Source organism: Lepidochelys kempii, chromosome 2 (assembly GCF_965140285.1).
Source record: "Lepidochelys kempii isolate rLepKem1 chromosome 2, rLepKem1.hap1, whole genome shotgun sequence".
Classification (NCBI taxonomy): Eukaryota; Metazoa; Chordata; order Testudines; family Cheloniidae; genus Lepidochelys; species Lepidochelys kempii.
In genome coordinates, this window is record NC_136381.1 from 48,151,000 (window position 1) to 48,167,632 (window position 16,633).

Consider the following 16,633-nt stretch of genomic DNA (forward strand, 5'->3'; position numbering starts at 1 on the left):
GGCAGTGGCAGCGGAGGTGCAGCTGAGCTGTGTCAAGTACAAACCCACCAGAAACCAGTGGGTAGGTACTCGGCCCAGCCGTGCCTTCACTGCTGCTAGCTGTGCTCCCATGACCACTCTGCTCTTTCAAGCTAGCACAAGTAGGTGTACACAACAAGGGGAAATCACCCACCCACCCAGCTCATAGAGCAGATGTAGCCACAGAGGGACTCACTTTCAGTGTCCCCCTCCAGCCCCCACAGCCATGGCAGAACAGCACCCCCAATGCCCCCTCCCATCCAGCCTCGGAAGTAGTGGTTTGCCTAGGATAGTTAAGAGGTCTGGCTCCCTGAAAGTGGATTAGGAGAAAGCATCTCCTTAAAAAGATGGGAAATGGGTTTGTGGTTCTTAATGTCTTGTGCAGCCTGGAAACAATCTTCTCTTTCCCATACCCTTAAACTCATACAAGGAGAAGGTAATGAGGTCCCAGCCATACATCTGGGATCAGGTCAATGGATAGGGATTGCAGCCCTCCATCAGATGGAATACAGAGAGGTAAGGGGCTGATAGCTGCACTCCACCAGGTGGAACAGATCACAGTGGATGAGCTGCACTGGATGCGTTATTGTTAGGTAGTTCCCAGATATACTACTTGATAAAGTTGAGGCCTAGTTAAACTATATTCCTGGTGTCGATTTTACTGGGTATATTGAAATAATGTATTTGAAAGACTTAACATGTTGCAGTGTTACTGAGAGACTGAAGTGCACTTTCGTTCATTTTGGTATTCCAGAACAACTAGTGACGGACAACGGGCCACAATTACCGCAGCAGAATTTAAGTAATTCTAAATGAAATATTATTTTGATCATACTACTAGCACCCTACATTACCAGATCGTATATGATTGAGACCGACAGTGAAGAGCTCAGCAGAAAGTCAACAGTTACTGTTTATTCCTCAGAAAAAAACAATCAAAAGAGAAAACTCTACAAATGGCGGATGCAGAACAAGAATGACTCAAGGATTCTGGGCCAACCACAGTTAGTTGTTGCAACTAATGGACAGCCAGATGACCAAGTTATTATGCATTCAGGTCACGTAATTAGAAAACCAGAACAATTCAGAGACACCTAATAGACTGATATGTACTGAATTTCCATGACAGCAGAATAGTGGCACTGGATGTAAAATACCTTATTTAAGCTAACTTCAGCCATATCTGGGAGAGCATTAAAGGATCTTATGATGAACACATCTGGTGTATATCCTGTTCAGAATCAAGCTCTGTAGCCATAGCTGGTAAAGGAATATGATATCCCATAAGCCATTCCAGCACTTGTTGGTTTTAAAAAGTCATTCAGTCTGTCTTTGACTGTATTAGTAAGTAGGTTGGGGCAATTCTATCAGAGACTGCAGGGGGAAAGTAAATACACACTCATCTTCTAGCATTAATTCAAATGCACATTTGATATGCTCGATGTACTGTTACTCAATAGTTACTAAATGTTTGCTTTGAAAACAGGCCATTTGAATTCAAAAAGCCAAAGACATTGGTAAAAGAGCTATAGATTCATTGCTTGGACAGAAAACAACCCACTTAGTTATATTCTCAGAAAGCCAGAGACAGATCCTTATGAAAAATTATGAATAATACTTCCATCATAATTCTGATTTAAAATATGAGGCTTCCATTGGCAAAAAATTGGCTTGCATTATGACTTTGATCTAGAATATGTGGACCAAAAAAAAAGTTTTCAGCTGATGCATTAAGTTGTGGACCAATTATCAAGGTTCTTATTATTTACTATATAGTTTATAAACCCCTATGCTAATAACACCAGTGATGAATCATTAACAAAAACTTTCCTTTTAAAATAACAGTTCCTTCAAATTAAATATCAAACTCCCTGACATTCCATTGCAGCACATCATGGTATCTGTTGGCAAATGAGATAAATGACTTATCAGGGATGTTAAATGACATACCCTGTGGGAGATTTTACACTCAGGCTGTAGCTATCCTGGTTTGTCAAGCAACACATCAATTTCCTCCTCTCTGACAATGTGTTTAACCTGTGTTTTTTTCACAGTGGGTTTTAAAATAAGCAATTAGAAGACACAATGTTTTCTTCAAGTTGATGTATTATGTACTAAGACACAACTGACCTTCAAAGCATGATAGCTATCAGGAAACAGCAACTGTTCTTAAGCTCCTAAAACCCTGGGATAAACTCATGTGCCAAATAGGATACTTTTAACCAAAAATGTTATTTTAGTAAAAAGATGACCTTGCTTGTGTTCTTTTTCCAGATCAACTGTAAGTAAATGTTTTATGTTATATTAATAGTTAGATTGGACTTCAGGACCAATGTCAGAAACTTGTGCTCAATAGATTTTGTTGGATAAGAGTTGGACTTCATGTTTTATTTATGAAGCTGCCTTGCTTATACAGTTCATAAAATATGCGAACAAGAAGGAATGGTTTCCTTTTTCACCTCTCTCCTGAATCTTGACTTAACTGATATGTGAACCCCTGCAAAAATGAATAAAATACATAGACATGTAGTGAGTAATGTGAACTTTGAGAGGGAAATGAACAAAGGATTGTTAGAGAATGATGGCCAAGAATTCTCATGATACACCAACTCTCTAGAGTTACCAGGGATATGCAGAGGATACTGCTCTTGGGAGTATGATTCAAGCCCTTCCACCTGGAGTTAGATGTCTTAAGGTGTTAAAGCAGGCAGGCTGCAAAAAATTACACCATTTGCAAAGCTACTGGCTTTAGCCTTTGTGTGTCTTCAGTGGAAGATCTCCAACCCTCATCTTAGACATAACTAGATCTGTGTGATGGACAACAAATCCATTTTGCAGAAATTGTGTCTAAATGGGTGGTTTTGGATCAATAAGCTAAAGTTTTTGATTTGAGTCTCTCTCTCTCTCTCTCTCTCTCCCTCCCTCCCTCCAGAAATGTCCAGAAAGCAGAAGACCTCGCATACGATCCCCTAGAACCATCCTTGAAGCTGATGCATCTACGATAAACACCTTGGTTTCAACAAAACAGCATTTTGCCTTGAAATTCCATTTTGTCAAAAAAGTTTGGACCAGCTCTAGATATAATTAATACAGGTTTACAAACTGATACTTTGGGATGGCATTTTACCATGACTTTACCCACTGCCAGTTTGCTGCACTGTCCACTGTGCTAGGAGATTAAAACCAAGGCTCTATCAACTTGGATTAGATGACCTTCTGAGGTCCCTTCCAACCCTGATATTCTATGAACTCACTGCCTCTTTGCCACCCAACTGCACGGGTGGTGGATGTAGCAGGCAGACAGCACTTAGTTACTCCTCCACATTCAGACCCAAGATCCAGACAGTCAGTGCAGGGGTGGAGGGAGAGTTTTAGTTCCCCTTTTGCCCCTGTGTGTGCATGTATCTGGCCTTGAGACGTTAGAGGGTCCGACATTAAGGCTTAGGAGCCCTCCATCCTTCAAGTTATGATCTGAAAAAAAAAGTTAAATTAAAAAGTCTTGACTGAATGTTATAGTAAGAATGATGGAGCACTGATACACTCCTTTAGCCTTTCCTGTTTGAAACAGATTTTTTTTCCATAGGAGTTGTCAAGGTTCCTCCCCCACTCTGAACTCTAGGGTACAGATGTGGGGACCTGCATGAAAACCTCCTAAGCTTACTTTTACCAGCTTACGTTAAAACTTCCCCAAGGTACAAATTAATTTTATCTTTTGTCCTTGGAATATCCATTGCCACCACCAAACTCTAACTGGGTTTACTGGGAAACATAGTTTGGACATGTCTTTCCCCCCAAAATCCTCCCAAACCTTGCACCCCACTTCCTGGGAAAGGTTTGGTAAAAATCCTCACCAATTTGCATAGGTGACCACAGACCCAAACCCTTGGATCTGAGAACAATGAAAAAGCATTCAGTTTTCTTTACAAGAAGACTTTTAATAGAAATAGAAGTAAATAGAGGTAAAGGAATCACCTCTGTAAAATCAGGATGGTAGATACCTTACAGGGTAATTAGATTCAAAACATAGAGAATCCCTCTAGGCAAAACCTTAAGTTACAAAAAAGACACACAGACAGAAATAGTCATTCTATTCAGCACAATTCTTTTCTCAGCCATTTAAAGAAATCATAATCTAACACCTACCAAGCTAGATTATTTACTAAAAGTTCTAAGACTCCATTCCTGGTCTATCCCCGGCAAAAGCAACATATAGACAGACACAGACCTTTTGTTTCTCTCCCTCCTCCCAGCTTTTGAAAGTATCTTGTCTCCTCATTGGTCATTTTGGTCAGGTGACAGCAAGGTTACCTTTAGCTTCTTAACCCTTTTACAGGTGAGAGGATTTTTCCTCTGGTTTACCCTTCCCTTTATATTTATGACAGGAGTCAATCTCACTTCCTGAACAACATGAGCAAAAGAGATCAGAGGCATCATGCCTATGCCTTCTGATATTACAGGGGGGTTATTTTCCCCTTCAAATTCACTTCTTCAGCCTGGCTTTCATACAAAGAAATACGTGATTAATTTAAGTCTGTTGGAAGGTCTTATGTTCCGAGGCTCCATAAAACATTACTTGGATTTCTCTGTATTTAACAATTTGGGATGGTCTGGTATTTATAGACATGTACAATAAATCTCCTCTTGGAACAAATACCTTTGTGGAAATTGGGCATTGGATCTCGCTAGTGCCATACCTATTACAAAATGGAAGTCTTGCTGGGTTTCATTACATTGGATGTTACACTGTGCTCATCTCTGAAATACAATATAATCTGTTTCAGTGAATGTTTCTCACATCATTTCCGTTGTTCATAATGAAGTATAAACCAGAGCATTATATTTGTGTTAATGTGATCATGAAGGAATTAGATTAGTTTATGTGTCATTATCAAGTCATACAAACTTTCTAATCTAACATTGTGACTTTGATTGTATCTCACTTCACTGGGTTGCCAAATTCCTAAAGATCAAATCTTAGCCCCCTGTAGGGATAAAGTAAAAACTGAAATTTCTGCAACCTAAATTAATAATAATAATAATTAATAATCTGTATACAGATTTCTGTTCCTGCATGCAGGTACATTAAGCAAAACATGAATAGATCTAGAATAAAAGAAACAGAAACGCTGTCAAGTCTACTGCAATGGTTTCATAGCCTCCTGCTATGGTTCAACCTGGCATCTGAGAAAGAAGATAAAATGAAAAGCTACACTGCTAGCCAAGAAACACAGTGAGACCCCCAGACCTGTTTTAACTACATCTTTTTACATTTAATAAAAATAGTAGCAGGCATGTCTCTCTACCAGCGAAGACCCACGTCATGTTGGAAGCAACATGTTACAAAGATCCCCAAATGAGGGACACACACACACACACACACAAAAGGCATGCAGTAGTCTTATAACAGAGTGTGATTCTCGCCTTTCTATAAACAACAGTTTCACGGTTCTTTCTTTCAGATGTAAATAATTTTCAAAGATGAAAATGAGGGGCCACCAATTGTGTGTGGGATGTTGGTAACTTTGGGACTGAACTAAGTGATGTATCTCAAAATGACGGACAGTTAATAGGTATGATAACTTGTGAACTGTATTATTCTATTGCAAATCTGACTATATTATGTACTCCAGAAGACTGTCAAATACGTTCTCTACATTTTGTGTTCTTTACATCATAGTGGAAAATAAATGAGGTTTGTAACCTGCATAGATTGTAAGCATGTTATTTACATTCATATCACTGTTTGTTATAAAAATGGATCAATATTAACATATTTGATGCCATTTTTAGCTTCACTGTCTGTCTAGCAGCATCAATCTATGTGTTATATCCTGTTACATTTTGTAATGAGTAAAAGTGTTTAAATGTTTTCAATAACTTTTTCAATGAAAGCATATTTAAATTTGGCAGATTAATACTTTTTTAAAAAATGTCTTTGCTGTAGAGAAGGCAGAGTAGGCTCAAAAAGAGGAGGTTCTTTCCAACCAGCAGTTATGGAGTTAACGTTTCAATAGACTCCAAAATGAAATCATGTCTGCTGATATTTTCTCAAAAAGAAAAGGAGTACTTGTGGCACCTTAGAGACTAACTAATTTTTTTGAGCATAAGCTTTCGTGAGCTAGGGTAGGAAGGTGGACAAAAGGTTGAAAACTGTGTGGTTATACTAGAAATGGTGGTGTTACTGTAATACTCAAATTTTCAAATCTTACATCTAAATTGTACTCTTAAAATAGGCTTTTATGATTGTGCACACTATCACCTGCTCACAAAACCTTAATTTATAAGCCAAATAAGAATATTTTTGTACCAATCTCCAAATCTGTTATTCAGGCACAACTCCCATTACATACAGTGGAATAAAAGTGCATATAGGGCCTGGGTTTGAGAGGCTGCTTCCAGCTGTGTCTATAATTTTGCAGTTGCATTTAATTATAGACTCACTTAACAGAATTTAGAAGTCTAATCACCTTATTTTGAGGAGAAATCTAATAAACATCTAAATAGTATGAACTACACTTTCAATCAAATGCAAGTGCAAAGTTGCAGACATTTATTGAGGCAGGTTTCAGAGGAACAGCCGTGTTAGTCTGTATTCGCAAAAAGAAAAGGAGTACTTGTGGCACCTTAGAGACTAACCAATTTATTTGAGCATGAGCTTTCGTGAGCTCACGAAAGCTCATGCTCAAATAAATTGGTTAGTCTCTAAGGTGCCACAAGTACTCCTTTTCTTATTGAGGCAGGGAATTATAGCCTACTATCAGAGGATGGGCCGGGAGACCTTTTAAAATCAGGCCCAGTGGGTAAAAAAATCTGAGATCCTAACAAATTTCTTATTCAAGCAAAACTTCTTACAGGCAACATAATCATTAGCAGCAATTTTTCCCAAACTGAACATCTATGAAGGACCCAAGTGCATCAAAGATTTTTCCAAATATAAACTGAATCAGGTAAAAAGTCATGCAAACTATAAGCAGGGGAACTCCATTTCTTAGATTATTTTTTTCTGAAAGCTAATTTTAAAGACCTTGATTACTGTACTGACCTCTGAGACCTTGATTACTGTAATTCCCATACTGAACAACTGCTCTACTGAAAAGCCATTCAGCTCACAGTCTCGCTCTCCATGGGCCAGATTCTGGCTGCACAGGCAAGAGGGATGGCATGCACTTGTATGCCCCTGCACAGGGGCTGGCAAGACTCCCGCTGGGGACAGCAGTTCTTAATACTTGCTATCACCAATGTAGGTGCCGAGGCAGTTGCAGGCAATCACCCAGTCAGGTGTACCCTCATTAGGGATGTGAAATCCACCACTCCAGCATTCAAACCCTGGGAATGGCCAGAAGGAACCCTGGCTAACCCAACCAGAATTCCTTCTGGGAGCCACAGCAATAATGCAGCCCCTCTGCATTCGTTTTCGTTGTACCTCTAGTAAGCATATGGCAAATGAAAATCATTGGGAGGGGAGGGCATTATTGTATCCCCTTTGCCATCATTTCAAACTCTGCAGTTGTAGATTCCAGATGAACAGGCACTATCCATTCTAGCATCCCCATGCTGTCAGCATACAGAACTACCACAGAGGTGGGAATGCTACTTTCAAACTATTAATAAAGATAATAGCTACTCACCGACCCAGCGAATAATCAAATTCCAGTTTTTGATTACAGCTATACTACCAAGGCCAGGGAAAAACCCTCACTTGTGCTGCGAGTTGTTCACAATCCACTGAACATAAATTATTCTTTTGGCATAAAGATTCAAAAGAGCCATACGTGAATCTTCATTTATAAAGTAGTGAGGGAAGGGTGTGTGTCATAAATATAAAGGGAAGGGCAAACACCTTTAAAATCCCTCCTGGCCAGAGGAAAACTCCTCTCACCTGTAAAGGATTAAGAAGCTAAAGGTAACCTCGCTGGCCCCTGACCAAAATGACCAATGGGGAGACAAGATACTTTCAAAAGCTGGGAGGAGGGAGAAAAACAAAGGGTTCTGTGTCTGTCTGTCTGTATGATGCTTTTGCCGGGGACAGAACAGGAATGGAGTCTTAGAATTTAGTAAGTAATCTAGCTAGGTATGTGTTAGATTATGATTTCTTTAAATGGCTGAGAAAATAGCTGTGCTGAATAGAATGAATATTCCTGTCTGTGTGTCTTTTTTGTAACTTAAGGTTTTGCCTAGAGGGATTCTCTGTTTTGAATCTAATTACCCTGTAAGATATTCACCATCCTGATTTTGCAGAGGTGATTCTTTTTTTTACTTCTATTAAAAGTCTTCTTGTAAGGAAACTGAATGCTTTTTCATTGTTCTAAGATCCAAGGGTTTGGGTCTGTGCTCACCTATGCAAATTGGTGAGTATTTTTACCAAACCTTCCCCAGGGAGTGGGGTGCAAGGGTTAGGATGATTTTTGGGGGAAAAGACATGTCCAAACTACGTTTTCTCAGGTACCCAGATAAAGTTTGGTGGTGGCAGTGGAAGTCCAAGGGTAAAATAGTTTGTAACTTGGGGACGTTTTAACCTAAGCTGGTAAAAGTAAGCTCAGGAGGTTTTCATGCAGATCCCCACATCTGTACCCTAGAGTTCAGAGTGGGGAAGGAACCTTGACAGTGTGGAACAGTTAATGACTGAGGCAAAAGTAAGGGTAGAATTAACATCTTTTGGGACTTCAAGGGTAGGGGTTTATGTTTGTGTTGCAGGACTGGCCAAGCAATAGGTTGGTTCTCAACTTCCCATCCCTTTCATCACCTTTCTTGAGGTTGATGGCTCTTTTTCCTATCCTGTGTGCTTTCTGATGAAGTTTTCCTATCTCGGGATCCCCTGGTGGGCAGAAATGTCTCTTCACAGGCATATTTCTACGTCTGTGCTGGGTACTGGCACAAGTCTCTTCAAATATTGTATACACACTACACTGAGTTGCTCCTCATGGGATGTTCAGGTGTTTGACAGAACAAAATTGAGTTCTTCACTAGGATTGCAGGGAGAAACTGCCGGAAATGGAAGTCTCAGGAGGATAGAGGCATAGAAGGCATTGGAAGAAGTAAGGTGAGAATGCAGGGAAGTTGTGGATGGACAAAAATACCTTCTGCTTAGAATATCACACAAAAGTCTGTGATACTCAGGCTCCAAAAGAGCTACAAATAGCACAATGCAGTATCTGTACAGCTATGTACAAATACATTCTACTACACAGAGAACCATACCCTTTTTCTTTACTATTGTTTTCAATAACTAAAAACTAGGCTAATTAAATGTGCTTTGTTAGGAAGCCAGAATCCTCTTTTTCCTGGAGTTTTTAATAACCTGTTAAAACTGTCCTCAGGGTAACTCAATGTTAAGAAAAAGATGTACTTGCTTGCTTTTATTTCTTCCATCCCAAAAAGCTTAAATGGGTCATAGTGCAGGAAACAGGCGGGTAGGGAGAAGGAAGGGTTGCCAAGCCAAAATAATTACCAGCTGCTTGCTGGTCTACAGAAACAAACAGGGTGGGTGAAGGATTTAATCTAGGAAGGCTGCTGGAAGAGCTCAGAGAGAGAGGATTGATGAAATGACTGTTGGCTTACATTGAAGTCCCCAGGCTCTCCTACATTGCTATCACTCAGACAGCAACTCAACGATGCTTGTTCCGTCGATTTTTGCCCCCTCTTGACCGGATGACTCCACTCATGTGTCCATTTCCCCAAACCAGGGATAATTCCATTGTGAAACAATATATCCTGTACCACCTTGTTCTGACAAGAGAAAAATAATGTATTAAAGAGAATGGAAAAGTAACTACACACAAACTTAAAAGAGGGAATACCATTTAATATGTGGCCTCAACACAGAGAAATTCTGATCTCCATTACAACCAATTAACCTCATTAACTTCAGTAAAAAGAAAAGGAGTACTTGTGGCACCTTAGAGACTAACCAATTGATTTGAGCATGAGCTTTCGTGAGCTACAGCTCAGTTCATCAGATGCATACCGTGGAAACTGCAGCAGACTTTATATACACACAGAGATCATAAAACAATACCTCCTCCCACCGCACTGTCCTGCTGGTAATAGCTTATCTAAAGTGATCATCAAGTTGGGCCATTTCCAGCACAAATCCAGGTTTTCACACCCTCCACCCCCCCACACACAAACTCACTCTCCTGCTGGTAATAGCCCATCCAAAGTGACAACTCTCTACACAATGTGCATGATAATCAAGGTGGGCCATTTCCTGCACAAATCCAGGTTCTCTCACCCCCTCACCCCTCTCCAAAACACACACACACAAACTCACTCTTCTCCTGGTAATAGCTCATCCAAAGTGACCACTCTCCGTACAATGTGCATGATAATCAAGGTGGGCCATTTCCAGCACAAATCCAGGTTTTCTCAACCCCCCACCCCCATACACACACAAACTCACTCTCCTGCTGGTAATAGCTCATCCAAAGTGACCACTCTCCCTACAATGTGCATGGTAATCAAGGTGGGCCATGTCCAGCACAAATCCAGGCTTTCTCACCCCACCCCCACTTATTCTTTTTTTTCCCGGACACACACACACACACACACACACACAAACTCACTCTCCTGCTGGCAATAGTTTATCCAAACTGACCACTCTCCAAGTTTAAATCCAAGTTTAACCAGAACGTCTGGGGGTGGGGGGAGGAAAAAACAAGGGGAAATAGGCTACCTTGCATAATGACTTAGCCACTCCCAGTCTCTATTTAAGCCTAAATTAATAGTATCCAATTTGCAAATGAATTCCAATTCAGCAGTTTCTCGCTGGAGTCTGGATTTGAAGTTTTTTTGTTTTAAGATAGCGACCTTCATGTCTGTGATTGCGTGACCAGAGAGATTGAAGTGTTCTCCGACTGGTTTATGAATGTTATAATTCTTGACATCTGATTTGTGTCCATTTATTCTTTTACGTAGAGACTGTCCAGTTTGACCAATGTAAATGGCAGAGGGGCATTGCTGGCAGATGATGGCATATATGTGTGGTGTGTGGTTGTTGGTGAATGTGAATGAAGAATAAATGGACACAAATCAGATGTCAAGAATTATAACATTCATAAACCAGTCGGAGAACACTTCAATCTCTCTGGCAATCACAGACATGAAGGTCGCTATCTTAAAACAAAAAAACTTTTCAAATCCAGACTCCAGCGAGAAACTGCTGAATTGGAATTCATTTGCAAATTGGATACTATTAATTTAGGCTTAAATAGAGACTGGGAGTGGCTATTTCCCCTTGTTTTTTCCTACCCCCCCCCCGACGTTCTGGTTAAACTTGGATTTAAACTTGGAGAGTGGTCAGTTTGGATGAGCTATTGCCAGCAGGAGAATGAGTTTGTGTGTGTGTGTGTGTGTCCCCGGGAAAAAAAAATAAAAAGGGTGGGGTGGGGTGAGAGAGCCTGGATTTGTGCTGGACATGGCCCACTTTGATTACCATGCACATTGTAGGGAGAGTGGTCACTTTGGATGAGCTATTACCAGCAGGACAGTGAGTTTGTGTGTGTATGGGGGTGGGGGAGTGAGAAAACCTGGATTTGTGCTGGAAATGGCCCAACTTGATGATCACTTTAGATAAGCTATTACCAGCAGGACAGTGCGGTGGGAGGAGGTATTGTTTTATGATCTCTGTGTATATATAAAGTCTGCTGCAGTTTCCACAGTATGCATCCGATAAGGGGGGTTTGCTCATGAAAGCTCATGCTCAAATAAATTGGTTTGTCTCTAAGGTGCCACAAGTAGTCCTTTTCTTTTTGCGAATACAGCCTAACACGGCTGTTACTCTGAAACCTGTCATTAACTTCAGTGTTTATGAAGCCTGATGGCCTGATTCTCCTTTCACTTGCTCTGGTACAAATTGGCCGTAACCCTACTGAAACGGATCGAGATCATGTAATCGCTCTGTGCCTTAGTTTCCACATCTGTAAAATAGGGATATTACTTCCTTTCCCCAATGATTTCATGGAATCATAGAATATCAAGGTTGGAAGGGACCTCGGGAGGTCATCTAGCCCAACCCCCTGCTCAAAGCAGGAGCAATCCCCAATTAAATCATCCCAGCCAGGGCTTTGTCCAGCCTGATCTTAAAAACTTCAAAGGAAGAAGATTCCACCACCTCCCTGGGTAACGCATTCCAGTGTTTTACACCCTCCTAGTGAAGAAGTTTTTCCTAATATCCAACCTAAACCTCCCCCACTGCAACTTGAGACCATTACTCCTCGTTCTGTCATCTGCTACCACTGAGAACAGTCTAGATCCATCCTCTTTGGAACCCCCTTTCAGGTAGTTGAAAACAGCTATCAAATGCCCCCTCATTCTTCTCTTCTGCAGACTAAACAATCCCAGGTCCCTCAGCCTCTCCTCATAAGTGATGTGTTCAAGTCCCCTAATCCTTTTTGTTGCCCTCCGCTGGACACTTTCCAATTTTTCCACATCCTTTTTGTAGCGTGGGCCCCAAAACTGGACACAGTACTCCAGATGAGGCCTCACCAATGTCAAATAGAGGGAAATGATCAGTCCCTTGATCTGCTGGCAATGCTCCTATTTATACAACACAAAATGCTATTAGCCTTCTTGGCAACAAGGGCGCACTGTTGCCTCATATCCAGCTTCTCGTCCACTGTAACCCCTAGGTCCTTTTCTGCAGAACTGCTGCCTAGCCATTCGGTCCCTAGTCTGTAGCAGTGCATGTGATTCTTCCGTCCTAAGTCCAGGACTCTGCACTTGTCGTTGTTGAACCTCATCAGATTTCTTTTGGCCCAATCCTCTAATTTGTCTAGGTCCCTCTTTATCCTATGCCTACCCTCCAGCGTATCTACCACTCCTCCCAGTTTGGTGTCATCTGCAAACTTGCTGAGGGTGCAATCCATGCCATCCTCCAGATCATTAATGAAGATATTGAACAAAACTGGCCCCAGGACCAACCCTTGGGGCACTCCGCTTGATACCGGCTGCCAACTAGACATGGAGCCACTGATCACTACCCGTTGAGCCCGACAATCTAGCCAGCTTTCTATCCACCTTACAGTCCATTCATCCAGCCCATACTTCTTTAACTTGCTGGCAAGGATACTCTGGGAGACCGTGTCAAAAGCTTTGCTAAAGTGAATAACACATCCACTGATTTCCCCTCATCCACAGAGCCTGTTGTCTCTTCACAGAAGGCAATTAGATTAGAGATACACAGGTTTAAAGCCAGTGAATGTGAGTGGAGCCCCTGGGACTTTTATCTGATTTCAGTGAGGCTGTGTAGATGTAACTGAGTAGGGAATCTGGTCCAGAATCTCCAGGTCTGTATGAGAGATCACAAAGAGTACATCTACACAATTACACATCTGTGGCTGGTCCGGTTCAGCTGATTTAGGCTAGCAGGGCTCGAGCTTCCGAGCTGTAAAACTGCTGTGTAGATGTTTGGGCTCAGGCTGAAGGCCGAGCTTTGGGACCCAGCTGTGAAGATCAGATCCAGACCTGAATTCTCCCTGTAAGTTTGGGGAGTTTGGAGCCATGTTTATGGTTTGTTGCTATTTACAAAGAACTAGAAAACAGATTTTTTCCATTTAATTAACAAAAACATCTCTAAGAGATATTTCCATATGGGACAAAGGCAGAAATATCAATATTCTGCTAAACAGATTGAAGTTTGTGTGCTGTTATTGAATCGGTGTTTAATCAGAATGTTAAATAATTTATATGGTATGTACTGTACATTCTGATTAGAAGTGAAACTCTGAAATTTGGTGAATAATGAACCACAGTGAGTTGTGTCCTTTCTTTCTGAATCTTGTGGCAGGCAGCTAAAACATAGAATATTGTGGAAGTGTGATAGCCTTTTTTCTCCCAGTTCAATAATTCAATCTATTTATGAATTATTGGTATTTCTACAGCACCTATTGCTATGCTATCTAAAGACTCTGCTATCTAACCTTTCTCACTTTTTACTATTAAACTAATTTAGTTTTTTATAATGCATCTGCATTTGATCTTCACCTTACATGCAGGAAAAACTTTGTAGGATTGATTGCTAACAAGCAGGTAAGAGCCAACAGATTTTTTTGAAAAACCACCCCCCCCAAAAAAAAACCAAAAAACCAGAGCAAAATATAGCATTTTCGGTATCTCAAAAATGTCTTACAATCACCAGCAGGACATCTATTAAAAATCTAGCACTGTCTTGATCACATAGGGACATCTGAATACTTTAACGCAGAGCAGTGATAACACCTGCTAACAGATTAAACACATTATGTAGTGTTTTTTCAATAGTATGTTTTACTCTACTGAAATTTCATTTATCTTCTCTCATTTAGCTGCACCTTTTATCAGAAAACAAATCATTTAGGGACAGGACTGGAGGAAAGCAAAAGCATCTTAGTGAGGTGAAAAGTAATGAGATCTGATGTTCATCTGCAAGTTGGAGAGGGTTGTAGGACAGGGGTGACTGCATTTTGGCAACCACAAACTACAGTATAATAAGGATCCATGTAAATTTCACTGATTAAGCAGCTGACTAATTGCTGCATAAACAAAATTGGAGATTCTTTATCTTATTTCTATAACTACCTAAACCACATCTACATATCAGTTCACAATTAGAAGAACATGATTTTTTTTATTATTACTTGGCAATGAATTGGTGCATTTTAAAAAGAAATTTATTTTTTAAATATGAAGCATATTTCTCCCCAAATGATATTCATTTTAAAATAGCTCAAATTTTCATCTAAGCAAGACAGCGCCCCTTTCATTCCACCACAACTGTAAAAAGATTCATCTGAAATTCTTTAGTTCTTACAGTTTCTATTAATATTTTAATTATATTAAAATGGATTTTTCTAAGGCTTCATGAAACTACTCATTATACAGGCCATTTCACATCCATGGAAAGGTGCTAAGTAAGAGCTCTCCAATGTTATAGTTTATATATTGTAGTACCTTGACCCTCTGCCATTCTTTTTGTTTCTCTTTATTTATATATTGAAAGTTGATCTCATCCTGCATGAAAACAGAACAATGCTGATTAGTTAAGTCAATGTTTTTTCAATTATTTAGTCTTTTGTGGCCTAATTTCAATAACTACCTAATTTTATAATCCCTTCAAGACTGTATGATTGAATTTATATATTCCTACACAGAATACATCAGTGCAAACAATATGAAAATAAATATTCTTAGTTACAGAAACAGGAGTATTGAATAACTGTTCTCTAACAAGAATAAGAATGTTCTTCTCACAGGGAGAGAGAGGCTGATTCAAGAACCCCTGCTCATTAGGACAATTCCCCGCCCCATCCCCAATTTATTTATTTTTTAAACGCTGGTAATTATACACAGAACCCAGTTCAAGCAGCTGGAATTCTCTTTTCTTACTGCAGAAATCTAGGAGGGGACAGAACCTAAAAGTCCCCTCTACACACAAAATGAGTCATTTAAGTTTGGGGTTAGGCCAAACAGTCATATTGCTAACTTGCCACCAAATTCTTGTGCATAGTGATGACATCCTGATAGATTTGGGGCACTTTTTATTTATCTATTGCATGCATGCATGCCCACAATACAATATGGAGGTTGGCTCTGCTCTGGAGCCCTGAAAGAAATACTAGCAGACAAAAAAAATAAACAGTCTGACTTTGATGAGTAGGAACTGACAAAGGAGCTCACCACTTGCAGCAATGCCAGAATCTCAAGTGCACATGACCTGAGGGGAAGTTCCCTGAGCGGCTTTATGGAGGAGATAGGCGAGTAACATTACTGTAAAATAGACTTGGGAATGATCTCTGAGGTGCATACATCTCACAAACCTGCTGTGAGTTTCACTGGCTCATATGGCCAGTGGCTCCTTCAGGTAGCCAGTGAGGTTTACAAAAACAAGGACAAGGCAGTTTTCTGTAAAACTATCAGACCCTGAAAAGGGGGAGCATTCCTGGTTAACAAGCAGACATGTTTACCTTGTTTACTTATTAAAAACTGAGCTTGTGTTGCTCATATTAATGCAGAATAGGGTGATGATCATAGTGGGTAAGAGACAGTGTGAGGAGATGAAGAGATAAGAGTCCGTGATGGGGAGGATGGTCCTTGGGCAGCGGGGATGAAATGTTTTGCAGTCCTGGCAAAAATGGTAAGGTTGGCCTGCCCAGCACCTTAGATCCTCCTAGACTCCAAAATTGAGAAACACACAAATAGAGCCCAAGGATCTTGCCAAAGGCTACAGGGAAAGTGAGTGTGAAAGTTAGGATTAGAATTCTGGAGTTCCTGGCTCCAGGCCCTATACACAATCCACTATCTCTTATTCTAGAGTTAAGCTGTTTTTAGTATGCAGTTAAGTGTGAATATGTGGAAGTAACTCACATGAGGGGTTTGCTGAAATTATAAAATTTAAGAGGAAAGGCTGAATGGCTTATGAAAGACAACAGAGCCTTGAGACTAGCTCGGCTATCTATTCACTCTAATTCATGAAGGGCCAGACTGAGAACACACTGAAGTCAATGAAAAGATTCCCATTGACTTCAGTAGGCTTTGGATCAGGCTCTATATGCAATTTAGAATCATTTTAAAACCATTCAGGACCTGGTTCTAACCTTTACAAGAACAAGAGTTTTGCACTTGGACTGATGGCTATATAACC